The sequence below is a fragment of the Lipotes vexillifer genome, unplaced genomic scaffold (assembly GCF_000442215.2).
Source record: "Lipotes vexillifer unplaced genomic scaffold, Lipotes_vexillifer_v1.1 scaffold1725, whole genome shotgun sequence".
NCBI lineage: Eukaryota > Metazoa > Chordata > Mammalia > Artiodactyla > Lipotidae > Lipotes > Lipotes vexillifer.
The window spans coordinates 396,191-415,155 of NW_006771840.1; the positions used below are offsets into that span (position 1 = coordinate 396,191).

An 18,965-nucleotide genomic window follows, 5' to 3' on the forward strand; every position below is an offset into this window, starting at 1 on the left:
CGGTACGTGGTCCTCTCACTGTTGTGGCCTCTCCCGTTGTGGAGCACAGGCTCCGGACGCACAGGCTCAGCGGCCATGGCTCATGGGCCCAGCCACTCCGCGGCATGTGGGATTTTCCCGGACCGGGGCACAAACGTGTGTCCTCTGCATCGGCAAGCCCAAATGTTTAATTTCTTGACTTTCCCACCTCCAAGTAGCTCTCATGCACCTAAGGCAACCCACAGGACAAGGAGTTGGAGGAGGTATGAAAATGGTGCCTACCATCTACCACGTTGGTGCCCTTTGGCCTCCCACCAGCATGTCTCCTCATTTTATCTTGTTCCATTCCTGTTAGATCATATCCTCAACTGAGTGACAACTAAGATGTTAGTTAACTTCTAAATTAAAAGTATGAATGGAAAACTCTGAGAGGAAAAAAGTCATGGGAAAACTACAGCAACAAAACCTTCTTGGTTCTGGATTGCCAGACCTACTGTCTCTGACGTATACATTTAAATCATTTGGTTTATGATCTTATTAGAGAAATGGTGCTGTCTTTGCTGTGTCCAGTAAACATGAGATCATATTCAAGCAGGGTACATGAAGTTGCCACTTCAGTTCCCTAAACAGAGACTGAAATAGGGAGACAGATGTAGCCCGAGAAGAGGTAGATAAGGAAGGACAAGTATGATGAACTAAGAAGATGAGAGAAAGCTCCAAGACCCAGGTTTCCTGTGACTTATTGCATCACATTTTGCTCTCTGTATCCCCCTTTCCCAAGCCTCCTTTCTTACAACTGTACCCAAGAAATCAGGTAAGGAGTTGATCACAGCAGGTGCTAAAAGGAAGCTGGCTGAGAAAGGAGGAGGAGGATTAGAATTGTCATGTAATTCAGGAAACACTGATTTTCATTTGAATTATTTTTACTTTTGTTAACTTTGTATTCCTGAATTTTTTTGTTATAAGAAGGTATATATTATGCAATGGTGTTTAATTGTAATAAAACACTGTGTTTAAGTCAGCTCGTTCTTGTTACTGCTACCTCTTGTTACTCCAAGAACTTTATTCTGTGGCCTTAAATGAGATAGTGCTGGGTCACTGTTAAATGAAAAGATGCAAGATAACAGCAGGTGGTTTAAACCCTTTCCAGGACCTCTTAGTTGACAGTTCAATCTGGCTTAACCTTAAATTTAGGCAGACTTTGTGCTTTCAGTGGTTGCTCAGGAGCACTATGAATAGTGGATGTCCATAACTCTGCTTCCTTAGATTCATATACTGATTTTCATTCCACCTTCAAGTTACCAAGATAAAGGACCTTTGATCAATTGTATGCTAAACCCTGACAGTCTGGGGCAAAAACTTATGCCATACTTAAGGTTGATTACTGACCCTGCTTTACCTGAGATCAGGATATGAATTTATTCAATTGTTAAAAAAGAACTTCTCATCAGGAACATGACAGCAGTAGCCAATGAGAAATCAAAGCTTTACAAATAGAAGCAACAATCTGATTATAGCCTTATCATGCTGTTTATATAATAGAGCTGATCTGTCTAAGAAATTTTTGAAATTGTTTTTTAGATACTAGCAGAGTAAAGTATATGTGGACTCTACCTTGGATCCCTCAGGAGTATAAATTTAACATCTTAATGGCCTGGGGAAAGTCCCTAGCCAGAGAGGCAACATAACTACCTGTCTTAGAAATCAAAGGGGCAGCTTCAGACATAGAAACTACCCACTGAGAGCTCTCACCAACAGGGTTAATAGAACATCAGGAAATTATTTAAGATATCCCAGCTGCTGATGACTTAATGGGTTATGTTAAATTTCACATGCAATTTGAAAAATATGAAGATCCTGGAAGAGGAACATCCATCTCGCTAGAGAATACACCCCTGAAAATGCATCAGGATGAATGCCAGCAGTAGGCAGAGTAGCCACTATGTGGCATTGTAGGTGACTCAGTAACAGCAATGCAGGCATTGCTTTATGTTCTAAGCACCTACAGCAATGTATCTCTGGATACTACAGAATTTGCAACAGTACTCATCAGTGTCCTTGAGTCCAAGAGTGAAGTTGGCTCTATCCAATCCATTCTTCAAAATTATAATAATATTGTACTCAATTGATATTGTTGCCCTGTGCATCTGAAGTTGTACATGGTTTCTTTCCAGGAGAGCATCCACCTGTCATAACAAGGGGCTAGCACAAAAGCCTTTGGGAAGAAACTGGTTTGTATCACTCAATATCAGTGTTCAACACATGTATGTCATTCTATTGGTCCAACTATCAAAAACTGTTTATAGATTTTGAAGGATACTCTCCAAGGAATTAGTGGCTACCAATTCTTCTGAAGGGAAAAATGACTTTGAAATTCTCATCAAATAAGGTATTATAAAGCCAGTTATAAATATCTAGACAACTACAAAGATATAAGAGGAAAGTAGACTGTGGAGACCATAAATACACAGGGAAGAAGGTGCTCTTCTAATGTCTGCTCTCAGCTAGGGGAAGGTCTTTGCAAATTCTTGTCTTGCCTAAGATAATCAGTAGGCTGTGGTCAGTAATACTACTGAAATATTCCCAGATAATCATGCTGGATTACATTTGAAATTTTTGTTGTCTAGAGATCAGTAGAAAAACTTGTTTTCTAACAATTCCAAGTGGGTGCCAAATTATGCTCAAGTCAGAGAACGAACTGATAGAGGTTGTACATAATTTGGAAACATGAGGTATCTGCATTTTTTATTTATTTATTTTATTTTTATTTATTTATTTACATCTTTATTGGAGTACAATTGATTTACAATGTTGTGTTAGTTTCTGCTGTATAACAAAGTGAATCAGCTATATGTATACATATATCCCCATATCCCCTCCCTCTTGCACCTCCCTCCCACCCTCCCTATCCCCCCTCAAGTGGTCACAAAGCACCGAGCTGATCTTCCTGTGCTATGCAGCTGCTTCCCACTAGCTATTTTACATTTGGTAGTGTATATATGTCCATGCCACTCTCTCACTTCATCCCAGCTTACCCTTCCCCCTCCCCGTATCCTCAAGTTCATTCTCTACGTGTGCGTCTTTATTTCTGTCCTGCCCCTAGGTTCATCAGAACCATTTTTTTAGATTCCATGTATATGTGTTAGCATGCAGTATTTGTTTTTCTCTTTCTGACTTACTTCAATCTGTATGAGAGACTCTAGGTCCATCCACCTCGCTGCAAATAACTCAATTTTGTTTCTTTTTATGGCTAATATTCCATTGTATATATGTGCCACATCTTTACCCATTCATCTGTCAATGGACACTTAGGTTGGTTCCAGGTTCTGGCTATTGTAAACAGTGCTGCAATAAACATTGGGGTACATGTCTCTTTTTTGAATTATGGTTTTCTCAGTAGTGGGATTGATGGGTCATATGGTAGTTCTACTTGTAGTTTTTTAAGGAACCTCCATACTGTTCTCCATAGTGGTTGTACCAATTTACATTCCCACAAAGAGTGCAAGAGGGTTCCCTTTTCTCCACACCCTCTCCAGCATTTATTGCTTGTAGATTTTTTAATGATGGCCATTCTGATCAGTGTGAGATGATACCTCATTGTGGTTTTGATTTGCATTTCTCTAATAATTAGTGATGTTGAGCATCCTTTCATGTGTTTGTTGGCAATCTGTATATCTTCTTTGGAGAAATGTCTATTTAGGTCTCACCATATCAAAGCTAGATGTATTTATCCCACTACATATAGAGTATATGATACCAAAAAAACCACTTCAAGTCTTCTTGGTTTATTCTGTTTTTTTCCTTTTCTCCATGAAGGGAAGCCATTAGGAATCTTCTTCACCTACCAGAGAAGGGTGTTAGGGGATGATAGTGGGGAAAGTCTTGTGTAGACTGAGATGCTCATTTATTTCTTCCCTTTGAAATGAATTGTTTTATTCTTTTGTATTCCAGTAGTGATAGAATATAGGATACTGGGTGTGGATTATTTTGTAATCTTTCACTGAAGCTAGCTGGCCCTTTGCTGAATTAGCCAACTGTATAAGGGAAAGGCAGAGCAGGATTTCAAAAGCTAGCCTGAGAGAATTCTCTATCCTGCCCTCATAAGCTCATTCAAAATGGACCTCCTCTACCTCTCTCTCCTTTCTTTACCCTCTTAGGAAAGGAAAAAGTACAGCATTATGACTCTTTTCTTTGGATGTCATTTCTTACATCATTATTACCATCTGTATTTATTCAGTACCTCAGAAACCACAAATGTAGTGTCTATAAGGAATCCCAGTACTATATGGTCTGGACAACATATTGGGGTTGAGTCATAAAATCTTTTCACTATTTATTAAAAAAATATTTTAGCACGTCTACTATGGGTGATTAGCTCTTTATTCCTTCTTATCTTTCCTTTTTTATTTTAATTTTAATATATTCTTCCCATAATTATCTTTTTTTCTATTATTCTTGTTTTCTCATTTTCCTTTTTTCTTAGTCATTCTTTTCCTTTTTTCTTTGTTTCTCTTATCTTTCCTTTTCTCATTGTTCTCTGCTTCCTCTGGCCTCTTTTTCCTGGTCTATTTTTCAATGGCGGTCAACCTAATTTTTCCTATTTCATGTTCTTATCTCCCTCTTCCAAATGTCTTCCTTTTTCTTATGTTTCTTTACTTACACCATCTTTGTTTTATTTTTCCTTCCTCTTCATCCATGCAGTATTCACATTATTGTAGCTGAGTAAATAGTGAATATTTTTAAAGCTTTATTGATATATAATTAACATCCTATAAAATTTGCCCATTTAAAGTGTACAATTCAATGGCTTTTTAGTGTATTCACAGAGTTGTGCATCCATCATCACAATCAATTTTAGGACATTTCATTACTCCAAAAAGAAACTTCATACCCCTTAGCCATCACTTCCCAATCCCCACAAATCTCTAAACCCTAGGCAACCACTAATCTACTTTCTGTCTCCATATAATTTGCCTATTCTGGACATTTCATATAAATGGAGCCATACAATATGTGGTCCTTTGTTATTGGCTTCTTTTACTAAGAAGGTTCATCAGTGTTGTAGCATGATCAGCATTTCTTTTTATTGCCAAATAATATTCCATTGTATGGATATATCATATTTTAATCATCAGCTGATGAATAGATTGTTTCTAATTCTTTGTTATTATGAATAATGATATTATGAATATTCATGTACAAGTTTTTATGGATATGTGTTTCCATTTCTCTTGTGTATATACTGAGGAGTAGAAATGCTGGCTTGTATGGCAACTCTATGTTTAACCATTTGAGGAACTGCTGGATTGTTTTCCAAAATGGCTATACCATTGTACATTCCCACTAGCAGTATATAAGGGCTCCAATTTCTCCACATCCTTGCCAACACTGGTACCATATGTCTTTTTAATTATAGTTATCTTTGTGGGTATGAAATAGGATCTTATTGTGGTTTTGATTTGCATTGCCCTGATGGCTATATGAAGTATTTTTAAATTTCCATCACACAAAATAGCCTAAAAATGTTTTTCAAGGGCTGAAGTATGTCACTGAAAAATTATAATTTTTTAATGTCCCACACAGGAAGATTGGTGAATACAGGCTGAGGAAATTCTTTATATTATTAATTTCATGTTCTTAGCCTTGTTTCTATATCCCCAAATAAGAAGTAAAGCAGACTTAGACTAAGGCATAAGAATAAAGTCTGTTAATAAAGAACACCCAAATATATTTTTCTTTTTTCTACTTTTAGATCATCCCTTTTTATCTTTCTCCCTCATTTCCTCTTATTTTCTTTCTAGACAGATAATAAATATTCAAGTTGTTTTTTTGAAGATTCACCATGGGAGTAGGAAATATTAGAAAGAAAAATATCTGATGCCTGCCCTTGCTCGCCAAGAATAGCAACATGTACTTACTCATCAAAGTTTAGTGTGTTTGTCCAGTTCAGCACTTCATCCACTTCCCATTCCATCACAGAATCTATTCCACCATCTTCGATAGCTCTTATTAGCCCTTTTGTTGCTGTGTGAATTAAACCTAGAGTTTCATGATTTGTTGACTTAGCCTCCAGGTTTCCTGTGTAGTACCTACATAGAGGAAAGGAAGGGAGATGTAAATCCTTTGAAATATGTGACTGCTAGTGGATGCAGTTAATCTATATTATTGCTGTGAAAGTATTTACAAAGTAAACCAAGTTTTCATCCTATTTAATTCAAATACTGCTAAGCCAAGTTGTATGTGATGGCATCATCTGGAAAAAACAAAAGAACTTAATCAGCCACACTAACCAGAGAAGCCTCATTTCAAAATCACCTCTTAGTAAGTTGTACTGTTGTGCTACACAGAAAAGCTAAGTATTAATCACTGAATCATAGAATTATAGAGTCAAAGGATCTTGGAGATAACTACCCCAATTGTTTCATAGGTGATGCAATAAATCCTGGAAGAGTAACCTTTACAAAGTCATGTGGCTAATGGCAGATAGGATGCAAGAAGGGAAGGGGAAAAAGGAAAGAGAGTAAGAGGTAAAAGGAAGAGTGATATTAACATCTTCTTTTGTGTCAGGTACTTTTTATAAATTATTTTAAATTCGCTTTAAAAAGATAGCTTTTTAGGTTTTTTGTCAGAGTTATTTTTATTCCCATTTTATGAATGAGAAAATTGAGACTTGGAAAAGTTAAGAAATTGTTCAAGATCATGTAAGTAGTAAACATGTATATATCAGAGCCAGTATGCAAATCTGACTTCAAGTCCAGACTCCTTTGGCAACACTGTTCTATCTTATATTAGTCTGAGCACATAAAGGAATGCATCCACTGAACATGAGCTAAGTAGAGAGAAGTTAGTACCAAGAATATTAAAATATACTGGGGTTTTTTATTTGTTTGTTTGTTTTCCATTTTAAGGTCTACATTGCTATTCCTTTCTAAAGGTTAACCTATTCTGAAATTTTGTATTAATTTATTAATTTGACACTCATTTATTGGAAGTGGCTTAGAGGTGGTGTAGATCAAGGACTGGTATCAAACTACCTGGCTTTGAATCTTGCTTCTATAATTTACTAGCTATATAATCTTTGCCAAATAAGCTATCCTTTCTGGGCATGTGTCCTCTTCCTTCAAATGGTGATCATAATACTACCACCTCTGCCTATGTTATCTTCTAGGAGTTTTATGGTTTTAGATTTTACATTTAGGTCTTCAACCAATTTTGAGTTCATTTTTGTGTATGGCTTGAGGAAATGTTCTAATCTCATTCTTTTACATGGAGCTGTCCAGTTTTCCCAGCACCACTTATTGAAAAGACTGTCTTTTCTCTATTGTACATTCTTGTCTCCTTTGTTGTGGGTTAATTGACTGTAAGTGTGTGGGTTTATTTCTGGGCACTCTATTCTGTTCCACCCATCTATGTGTCTGTTTTTGTGTTAGTACCATGCTGTTTTGATTATTGTAGATTTGTAGTATAGTTTGAAGTCTGGGAGAGTGATACCTCCAGCTCTGTTCTTCTTTCTCAAGATTGCTTTGGCAGTTAGGGGTCTTTTGTGGTTCCATATAAATTTAGGATTATTTGTCCTAGTTCTGGGGAAAATGTCCTGGGTATTTTGATAGAGATTGCATTAAATCTATAGATTGATTTGGGTAGTATGATCATTTTAACAATACTAATTCTTCCAATCCAAGAACATGGTATATATTTCCATTTTTTTGTATAATTTTCAAATTCCTTCATCAGTGTTTTACAGTTTTTAGAGTATAGATCTTCACCTCCTTGGTTAAGTTTATCTCTAGGTATTTTATTCTTTTTGATGCAATTTTACATAAGTTATAGCAGTTTTTTTGGATATGTCTCCTAAGGTAAAAGAAATAAAGTCAAAAATAAACAAATGGGACTTAATTAAACTTAAAATCTTTCCACAGCAAAGGAAACTATCAACAAAATGAAAAGGCAACCTACTGAATGGGAGAAAATATTTGCAAATGATATGACTGATAAGGGATTAATATCCAGAATATATAAACAGCTCATACAACTCAATATCAAAAAACCAAACAATGCAATTAAAAAAAAGAACAGAAGATCTGAATAGACATTCTTCCAAAGAAGACATACAGGTGGCTAACAGGCACATGAAAAGATGCTCAACATCGCTAATCATTCTAGAAATACAAATCAAAACCACGATGAGATATCACCTCACACCTGTCAGTATATTGATCAAAAAGTCTACAAATAACAAATTTTGGTGAGGATATGGAGAAAAGGGAACACTTGTACAAATGTAAACTGATGCAGCCACTATGGAAAACAATATAGATGTTCCTCAGAAAACTAAAAATAGAAATACGATATGATCCAGCAATTCCACTGCTGGGTATATATAATCCAAGGAAAATGAAAACAATAATTTGAAAAGATACATGCATCCCAATGTTCATAGCAGGGTTATTTACAATAGCCAAGATATGGAAGCAACTTAAGTGTCCAAAGTGAGAGAGTGGCATGGACATATATACACTACCAAACATAAAATAGATAGCTAGTGGGAAGCAGCCGCATAGCACTGGGAGATCAGCTCAGTGGTTTGTGACCACCTAGAGGGGTGGGATAGGGAGGGTGGGAGGGAGGGAGATGCAAGAGGGAAGAGATATGGGAACATATGTATATGTATAACTGATTCACTTTGTTATAAAGCAGAAACTAACACACCATTGTAAAGCAATTATACTCCAATAAAGATGTTAAAAAAAAAACAAAACAAAACAAAAAAAGAAAAGAGCTGCATAAATGATTTCCTGCTTCTCCAGGGAATTGAGAGGGCTTAGCTGGAGGGTTTGTTGTAAGTAAAGTCAAAGTTGAGTGGAGCCATATTTATAGGATGAGAACACCCCATCAATATCCCTTCCCAGGTATCAGTACCCCAGGAGTTCCAGGGCCATCAGGGAGCCAGGCCATTGAGCTGGGACTGAGGCAGGGCTGAGGGGCTTCAGGCAGGAGAGGAAGGGCAGAACCCCGATCTCCTCACACCAGCTGCACTCAGGACCGATCCCCTCCTAAATATATTTTACCCAGTGGGCATTTCAAGGCTTCATTTGCTCAAGAGATATGGCTTCTAAATTGCAATTATTGTGGGAAAGATTTGGAGTCGATAGAAGTGCCAGAAACTGCTCTGGTCAGGGCACGTGAGCAGTTTACCTTGAAAAAGCTCTTTGACCCCAGGCTTTCATGATTTCATCTAGCACAGCACAACAATATCAATAATATGCATATGGTTTTGGGAAGATAGTAGGTAGTTCAAAAATGACAGCTATTACTATTATTGCTATATTTATTCTAGGGACACACCATTCTTATTGGTGCCTGAAGCTTTCTTTGTGTGCTGAACCCCTGAGCCTTGCTGGATGTACCTGAGCAGTAGCTTTGTCCGTGTTCTCAAGCATTCAGAGGCAGGGAGGATCCCATTTCATATAATCAATTGTGAAGGGCCCCTGGGAACAGCTGTCTTCTCCTAGGTGCTAATCTAGGAGACTAATTTTCCTCAGCATTCACGGGCAGTTCGTTGCTTGTGCAATGTGTGTTTTTATGTAATTTCCATTTGTTTGTTCTCTTTTTCCTCCCTCCCCTCCCCTACACCTTGGATTACAACCACTGACGGAGTCCTTTTTCTTCCATTTGTAGAGTGTTATAATGGAAGCCAGTGTGATATACGGGAAAGATCACTGGGTTGGGCCTCTGGAAGGCAATTGTCAGTTCCATTTCTGTTCCTAATGACTGTGGGACCTTGAGCAAGTCCTTGAATTTGTCGGGACTTCATTTTCCTCCTGCAAAAACTGTGAGCTATAAGATTTCCTTCCCGTTCCCACAATCTAGCTGGTTAGCAGGCTATAGATCTGAGTAATCTGAAAAGACCCACTTTGTGTCAAGATGCAATGAAGTATATGAGGTTTGAGATGCCCATTTAGGATTCAGAATTTTTAGAAACCAGAAATATTGATAAATAGTTTTTTTTTTTTTTGATAAATAGTTTTTAAAAGGTGGTTTTCTGTCTCTGTGGTGTTTGCATTAGCTGATTAGCCATTCAGATATATTTCTAATCTGCTCTGCTGCTAGGCTTCTTTTAATGGATGTTCTAGCCACTGGCAACTAATAATTTATAATCATAAATTATAAGTGACAGAGGTATCTCTCCACAGTGATGAAATAGACTTAGAACATGCTGTTAGGTGTCAAACAAAACACAATCATGCAAAAAGAGCTTGGGATGTTAGCAGCAGTACGTATACTTACTGGAAGTATAAATATTCAGTCCAGATACTCTTTGGTGGTCTTGAACTTGGAATCATGAACTGTCTTCAAAAGTGTATCTTTATACTTATGAAAATAATGTTTGGTAGCTCTTAACTGTTGCTCTTAAATTTTTCTGAAGATAATTGTTAGAACTCTTTAGCACACTTACTTTTCAGGCCACAAATATGTATCTTGAAAATAGCTTTAGTATTAATAAGGGATTTTTTTTGATTACTGTAAAAAGTACAGTGGAATTTTTAAAATGATAAAAAAAAAAAAAAAAAAAAAAAAAAAGAGAGAGAGACCAATTAGAAGGACTTGGCAGGTGAAGTAGAGTTGAGAATGATGAGATGCTACAGTGGGGAGTGAGAGAAATGTCAGACTTGGGAGATACTTTGGAAGCACAGTTAATAGAACCTAATGACAGATTACACATAAGAGCTTATGAAAGGTAAGAAGGCTAGGACAACATCTACATTTCTGGCTTGGATGATTAGATAAACTGAGGCCAGGAGGAATACTGAAAAGAAACCACTTTTATGATGCGAAAGATAAGAAATTCAGTTTTGGACCTATTGAGTTTGAAATGGAAATGGCCATATAATTAGAAATACAGAGCTCAGTTATGGATGAGGATTGTTTTGAGAATAAATAAAAATAGGAAAGAGAGAAGAAATAAAAAGATTATTATTCATGTGCATTGGCTTATTACTAGATGGCTCCCAGCTGGTGCTATACCTGAGCTTCAGCAAGTCTTACCACCATTCTGTCAAAGCCGGCTGTTTCTAGGTAACGATGAGTGTATTTTGTTGTTCTGAGCCCATTACCACAATTCCTTTGCTGTACATGGGTCTCCTGGTTGTAGATAATGTTGTATGTAATAAAATGATGATGGATAAGGCATTCTATAATGAATGGTATTGCCATCCCTGTAACCCTGGCCACTTTGGGCAATCACTGAGTAGTGGTGGAAAATGCTGACATTCACGGGATGGATCATCTTATCCATCTGACTACTGACAGCTTTTTGCCTTATCTAAGCCCTTTGGAGGACATTCACAAGGACACCAATATATTTAGTGCCCATTCTGAGTATATCTCTCCCCAGACCTAATCACCAGTTTTCCAACGTATTTCCAAGTCCCTAATCAGCTGAGAAACTTTTAGCTACTGCCCACAGTCAATAAGATCCCAACCCCGCTTGTATATGAAGTGGAGCTTCCTTCAGTTGTGCTCACTGGGAGAATATCCTTTCACCATTTTCTGGGCCAGTTGAGGGATTGTAATCTAGTGACTGTTTTTGGATGTTGCCAGCATCCTGTGCAGATCCACAGTGAATTAGACCTAATATACTCTCCCTCTGTTAACATGTCACAAGTGACTCCTCATGAAGCCAGAAGTATGGAGATGAACAGGAGCCAGTGTAGCATAAGTAGGTGTTGAAGACGTCTGGGCCACCTGCTCATACAGCTTACCTTTGGGCTTCTGGACCTTCTCAGACCCATTCTCATATATATACATCTACTTTATACTGAAATGATGCTGTATACTCTGTTTTAAGGTTCAATGGATTAGATAAAATCCAGGTCAGTTCATAATCACATAGCACTTGGTATCCTACTGACAAGCTTCCAGTCTCTACCAGGACCCAGCAGCAAGCCTGGAACAAATTTTCAAATAATTTTTTGACAGAGATGGGCACTACCTTCCTCCTAAACCCTAGAGGTCTGTGCTATGATCCTCCTATTAGGGCTCTTTAGAAGCTCCATACAGTCTTTCACTGTCTGCCAGAGACATTTCCAATACAGTTGGGACTGCTGGGCTATAAAGCCCAAGTGGTAGGGCAGCTTGACTACATTGTGAACGTGCTACCATGTTTTTTCTTACACCATGTGCCACTGGCACCTGCTAGCCTTATTAATTACCTAGTAAATGGGTTGGAGCAGCATGCTCAAATGTGGCATATTTTACCTCCCAAATCCAGAGAGTGTTGTGTGTCTTCAAGGTGCAAGGTACAGAATCTTGTCTCTCACTTTAGAAAGGATATCCCAAAATGTTTATAAGCTTCAGCTATGTGGCAGACCCTTAACTTTTTGCCAAGTTTATCTCCCTCCTTCTAGTGTGTATTTGTCCTGTTAAGTCATCTAGGGAGTTGTCGTTTTCTACTCACCATGGTCAATTAGTATAAGGTCACCAGCGTAAAGGACAGGCATAATGTCTTATGGGAACTGAGATACCATGCCCCTGGGGACAAGAGCAAGAAAGCTGACCTAGATCTGAGAGCAAGATGTAAAGATATACTCTGTTATTTCCATGTAAATGCAAACTCTTCTCTTTTTTTTACTGATCAGGATGGGAAAGAACACATTTGCCAGGTCAAAAGCAGCCTAACAGATGCTAGGGATGGTGTTGATTTGCTCCATTAAAGAAACCACATCTGGAGGAAGCTTAGCTGCAATTTGTGTCACCACCTGACTTCTACCACTTCAAAGTTTCATTATTCCCAGTGAACTAAAGGAACCAATTCCATCACAATTTTCCCCACTGTCATCTTCAGTCTATAACCACCACAAATTCATCAAGAATTCTGCTGCTCCCCTAATTTCTTAATAACCTGATGAAGAGGATATCCTCTGGGTCCCACAGTGGATGGCTAAACATATTGCACGTAATAGGAACAAACATATGCATTCCCCAAGCCTTCAGAAATCCTTTTCTATAGCATACTAGAGAAGTTCAGGCATTTTGTAACTGTAGGGCTTTGGTTGAATTCAGGCTTTGATGAGCCAACCTAACAGACCAAACACCATTTCTGTTGTTTTGGTTTGGTTTGGTTTTTTTTTGGTTGCACTGTGCTGCTTGCAGGATCTTAGTTCCCTGACCAGGGATCGAACCCGTGCCCCCTGTGGTGGAAGCTCAGAGTCCTAACCACTGGACCTCCAGGAAAGTCCTTAAGCACCATTTATTTCTGGATACTCAAGTCAGCACATTAAATCCCTAATCTCAGGTGAGTGTGGCCATATCAATAAATTCAGCCCAATCAACTTCTGAACACCTTAGAATCCACATTCACACATGCTTCTGAGCTCCTGGCAATACAGATTGGTAAATTCTTGAAACTCTTTTGGTTTATAAATGTCATCTCCTCCTGGAGTAGATCTTGTTCCTCTCTGTCTGGACTGTCCTGAGATATGTCTCAGTGTGGACTGGAGGCATTGAGGAAATCCTAAGGAGAATCAGCATAAGTGTGTGGGGCAACTGAGCCAGGTGCAGTCATTGAAAGGCCTTTATGCAGAGAAGGGCTGGTTTCCTCAAAACAGGGAGGAGGGTTTCCTCCATCAGCAGGAGAGTCTGAAGGCTCAAGGTTCTCAGCTTTGTCTATGTCTGCCCAAATATCCCCATCCCAGTTCTCAGCGTTCCACTTCTTCCCCACTAATGTCCTTAGCTAGCTTAGTGCACAAGACCTGTCTAGGTCTTTTGATTGCACTGCAAGCACTATGACTTTGTGACCCTTTCAACTTGCCCCTGGATTGCCTCCAACTCACCCTGCAACCACAGGAGATGAAGGATTACTCCATGGAGATCTTCTGATTGTCATGTTCTTAAATTTTTTTTTTACAACTTAGTGAGGTATAAGTGATATACAGTAGACTGTATTTAAGCTGTACAATTTGAACAGTTTTGACATAAGTATACACCTGTGAACAAATCACTATAATAAAAGAAACAAACATATCCATCACCCCCCAAATTTCCTTGTGCTACTTTGTTATCCTTCCCTCCCTCCTTTCCCCCACCCTCATCTCCAGACAATTACTCATCTGCTTTGTGTCATTCTAGATTTCTTTGTATTTTCTAGAATTTTATGTAAATGAAATCATATAATATGTACTCTTTCTTGACTGGTTGCTTTCATTCAGCATCATTATTTTGAGATTCATCCATGTTGTTATGTATGAACAATTCATTCCTTTGGACTGCTGAGTAGTATTCCTTTGTATAGATATATCACAATTTGTTTATCCATCGACATTTGGGTTGATGGGTTGATGGGTTGTTTCTGGTTTTGGGCTATTAGAAATAAAGCAGCTATGAACTTGCATTACAATCTTTCTGTAGACATGTTTTTATTTCTCTTGGGTAAATATCTGAGTAGAATGGCTGGATTTAATAGTAGATGTGTGTAACTTGTAAAATTAAAAAAAACCTGTCAAACTGTTTTCCAAAGTGTGTGTACCAGTTTGCATTTGCTCCATATCCATGCCAATAATTGGTATGACAGACTGTTTTAGCCATTCTAGTGGTTGTACAGTGGTATCTCATTACAGTTTTGTTTTGCACTTTCCTAATGACTAATGATGGTAGTCATTAGTTCACTTGTGCTTTTTTGTTATCTGTATATTCATTGGTAGAGTGTTCAGATCTTTTGCTCATTTTAAAATTAGGTTGTATTCTTATCATTGAATTTTGAGAGTTTTTTTTTTACATATTCTAAATACAAGACTTTTATCATGTACATATTTTGCAAATGTTCTCTTCCTGTCTGTGACTTGCATTTTTATTTTTGCAGAAGTGTTTTCAGGAGAGCAAAAACTTTTAACTTTGATGAAGTGCAATTTAACAATTTTTTCTTTTATACTTCATGCCTTCTCTGTCCTATTTAAGAAATCTTTGCCAGAAACAAAGTCACTAATATCTTCTTGTTTGCTTACTTTTGGATATTTTATGGTGTTAACTCTGATTTTTTTAAGGTCTCATAAAGTGCTTTTATTTTATGATATTTTTCAGATATATACATACTTTTCAGATTATTTTCCATTATACGTTATTATAAGATATTGAATATAGTTCCCTATATTATACAGTAAATCCTTGTTGCTTATCTATTTAATGTATAGGAGTCTGTATCTGTTAATCCCATCTCCTAAATTATCCCTCTCCACACTTTCCCCTTTGGTAATCATAAGTTTGTTTTCTATGTCTGTAATTCTGATTCTGTTTTGTATATAGTTTCATTTGTATTATTTTTAGATGCCACATATAAGGGAAATCATGTAATATTTGTCTTTTCTCTGTCTGACGTATTTCACTTAGTATGATATTCTCTAGGTCTATCCATGTTACTGCAAATGGCATTATTTTATTCTTTCTTACGGCTAATATTCCATTATATATATATATATATATATATATATATATATATATATATATATATATATATATATATATATACATACATCTTCTTAAACCAATCATCTGTTGATGGCCTTGGGTTGTTTCCATACCCTGGCTATTGTAAATAGTGGTGCTATGAACAGTGGGGTACATGTATCTTTTCAAATTAGCGTGTTTTGCTGGATATATGCTCAGGAATGGGATTGCTGGATCATATGGTAGCTCCTTTTTAGTTTAAGGAACCTCCATACTGTTTTCCATAGTGGCTGTACCAATTTACATTCCCACCAACAGTGTAGAGGGTTTCCTTTTCTCCACACCCTCTCCAGCATCTATTATCTGTAGACTTTTTGGTGATTGCCATCCTGAAAGGTGTGAGGTGATACCTCATTGTGGTTTTGATTTGCATTCCTCTAATAATTAGCAATGTTGAGCATCTTTTCATGTGTCTGTTGGTCATCTGTATGTCTTCTTTGGAGAAATGTCTATTTAAGTCTTCTGCCCACTTTTTGATTGGGTTGTTTGTTTTTTTGATATTGAGTTGTATGCACTATGGTGTTAATTGTTATATTTAGATCTATGATCTTTTCCAAATGAATTTTATATATGATGCGAGATAAGGATCAAGATTCATTTCTCTGCATTTGAGTATCCAATTTGTTGAAAAGAATATTCTTTTCTGGGCTTCTCTGGTGGCGCAGTGGTTGAGAGTCCGCCTGCCGATGCAGGGGACATGGGTTCGTGCCCCGGTCCGGGAAGATCCCACATGCCGTGGAGCGGTAGGCCTGTGAACCATGGCCGCTGAGCCTGCACGTCCGGAGCCTGTGCTCCGCAGCAGGAGAGGCCACAACAGTGAGAGGCCCGCGTACCGCAAAAAAAATAAAATAAAATAAAGAATATCCTTTTCCAATTAAATTGCCATGGCACCTGTGTTGAAACTCAATTAACAATATGTGTGTGGGTCTATTTCTCAACTGTCTATTCTGTTCCATTGATCTGTATGTCTATCTTAACGCCAATACCACAATGTCTTTTTTAAAAATAAATTATTTATTTTATTTATTTTTAGTTTTGGCTGTGTTGGGTCTTCATTGCTGCACACGGGCTTTCTTTAGTTGTGGCGAGCAGGGGCTACTCTTGTTGTGGTGCACGGGCTTCTCATTGTGGTGGCTTCTCTTGTTACAGAGCACGGGCTCTAGGCGAGCAGTCTCATTAGTTGTGGCACACAGGCTTAGTTCCTCCATGGCATACGGGATCTTCCTGGACCAGGGATCGAACCCATGTCCCATGCACTGACAGGCAAATTCGTAAACACTTCTCCACCAGGGACTCCCCACAAGGTCTTGATTATAGTGGCTTTATAATAAGTCTTTTTTTTTTTTACATGTTTTATCATTTTATTAGGAATAATTCCAAATGGGTTATGAAGAAAACTTATTCATTGAGTCTGATGAGTTTTCCAAAACTCTTAATGAAGACATGTTCACCAACAAACAATAAAACATCAGCAGAACTATCATATACTGGGCCAAGAGTCAGGCTGATACCAAAAGCAACATGCAACATAAAAAAGATACAATATAAAGGAAGACAATCTGCTGAGTATTAAAAATCACCTCAATATTAACTCTTTGCAACTAGCACAGAACTAAGTAGCTATCAAATCCAAACCACACCAAGGTAAGGTTGGCTGATGGAAGCCAGGAGTTAATAATGGGAGGGAAATATAAGTTCCTCAGTGCAACAGATCTGAATAGTGTTTTGGAGCATTTTCCTGGCTGGTACAAGCAGTATTAAAAAATCTTTTTTGGCAAGGGAGAAAAATAAATACAAATGGAATGCTACATTTTTTAAATCAGCAGACTGTCCCAGGAATGATAAACGTATCAGTAAAGTAGCAAGGGGATAACTTTAAAACATTATTTGTTGTGGGCTCAAAAAAACATTCAAAATGGATTTATTTAAAGGTGTCACATTAGCTATGTCCAGGCATTTAGGCTTAAGGGAAGTAAAATTAAAAGAGGACACATTTTTCCCCAAGTTAAGAGAATCTCTTTAAAACCAAGCATATTGCTAAATGGCAACATTATACTTGGTAAACAATAATTGGCAACAAAATAAGTTTAAACGCTGTAATATTCTGCCCAAACCAGTCCCACATACTGTTTAATAACCAAGATGCAAACTAATTTTGTTGTAACAAGCCTAGACCAATTCTATCAAACATGTCCTTGGTTAGATATCCAGTTTCAATTAACGTTTTGAAAGCTCATTTGACAGCCAGTCAAGTCCCTCATACAGACCGGTTCCTTGTGTAGCACAAGTGGCTTGAACATACCATGTTCTGTTACGAAGAGACTGAAGACCTAATTTATCTGTCATTTCACTAATAGCCATAGCATTCGGCAAATACTGTTTGTTTGCAAAAAGCAGCAACACAGCATCTCGCAACTCATCTTCCTGAAGCATTTTCTGCAGCTCTTCTGCTCCTTCCTGAATTCTTTCACGATCATTGCTATCTACCACAAAAATAAGACCCTGGGTATTTTGGAAGTAATGCCTCCAGAGAGGCCTAATTTTATCTTGACCACCAACATCCCATACTGTGAAACAAATGTTCTTATATTCTACTGTTTCCACATTAAAACCAATGGTAGGAATGGTGGTGACTATCTCTCCTAACTTCAGTTTATACAGAATGGTGGTCTTGCCAGCAGCAAACAACCCAACCATCAAAATGCGCATCTGCTTCTTGCCGAAGAGACAGGAGAAGAGAGAGGAGATGGTGAGGCCCATGGCGGTAGTGGCACTTGCGATGGGCAGAAGCAGAAGGGGTTTGGCGCGACCCCGAGCCTTCTTTCACGCTCCCGGCAAACTCAGGGAGGAAAGAGGAGCTGAGGGCCGCAGGGACGGCTCGCCAGCCGGTGTGTCGGACGGAGCTCCCCTCCGGGAAGGAATTAACGGGGTGATGACCTGCTTGACGACTGGCGGGGCTGTTCCGGCTCTGGCGTTAAATGTTCGGCTATGCTACGTCACGCGGCAGCCGCGGCGACTCCGGCAGCAGCCCGGCCCCTCCAACGCGGACAGAACCGCGTCACCGTCGCCCCATCCCCCTGCGCTTCCGGCGCTGCCCGAACCAGTGCGCCTGCGCACCAGGGGAATTGGCCATCTTCACTGACTTGCGCCGCTGGCCGGCGTCCCCCCCCCGGACGTGGCTCCTGGAGTTGGGCGAGGCCAGTCAGCCCCTGTGTAAAGGGCGACGGACACGGTCCCACTTATAATAAGTCTTAAAATGAGGTAATGTAAGTTCTCCAAATTTTTTTCCAAAATTATTTTGATTATTCTAGTTCCTTTGCATTTACATACAAATTTTCAAATCAGCTTGTCAAATTCCACATAAGACCCTGCAGGAAATTTTAATTGTGATTACATTGACTGTATACATCAATTTGGAGAGAACTGACATCTTAACAATATTGAGTCTTCTGGTCCATTAATATCTTATGGCTATTTGTTTATTAAGT

At 38.4% G+C, this 18,965-nt stretch overlaps 1 pseudogene across 1 annotated transcript; it reads right to left on the reverse strand.

Moving 5' to 3' along the window:
- Positions 1-16,823: 16,823 nt before the first annotated feature.
- On the reverse strand, positions 16,824-18,563 carry LOC103070778 (ADP-ribosylation factor 4 pseudogene; annotated as a pseudogene). Its single transcript, XR_014368663.1, has one exon. The product of XR_014368663.1 is annotated as an ADP-ribosylation factor 4 pseudogene (transcript).
- Between the last annotated feature and the right edge of the window lie 402 nt (positions 18,564-18,965).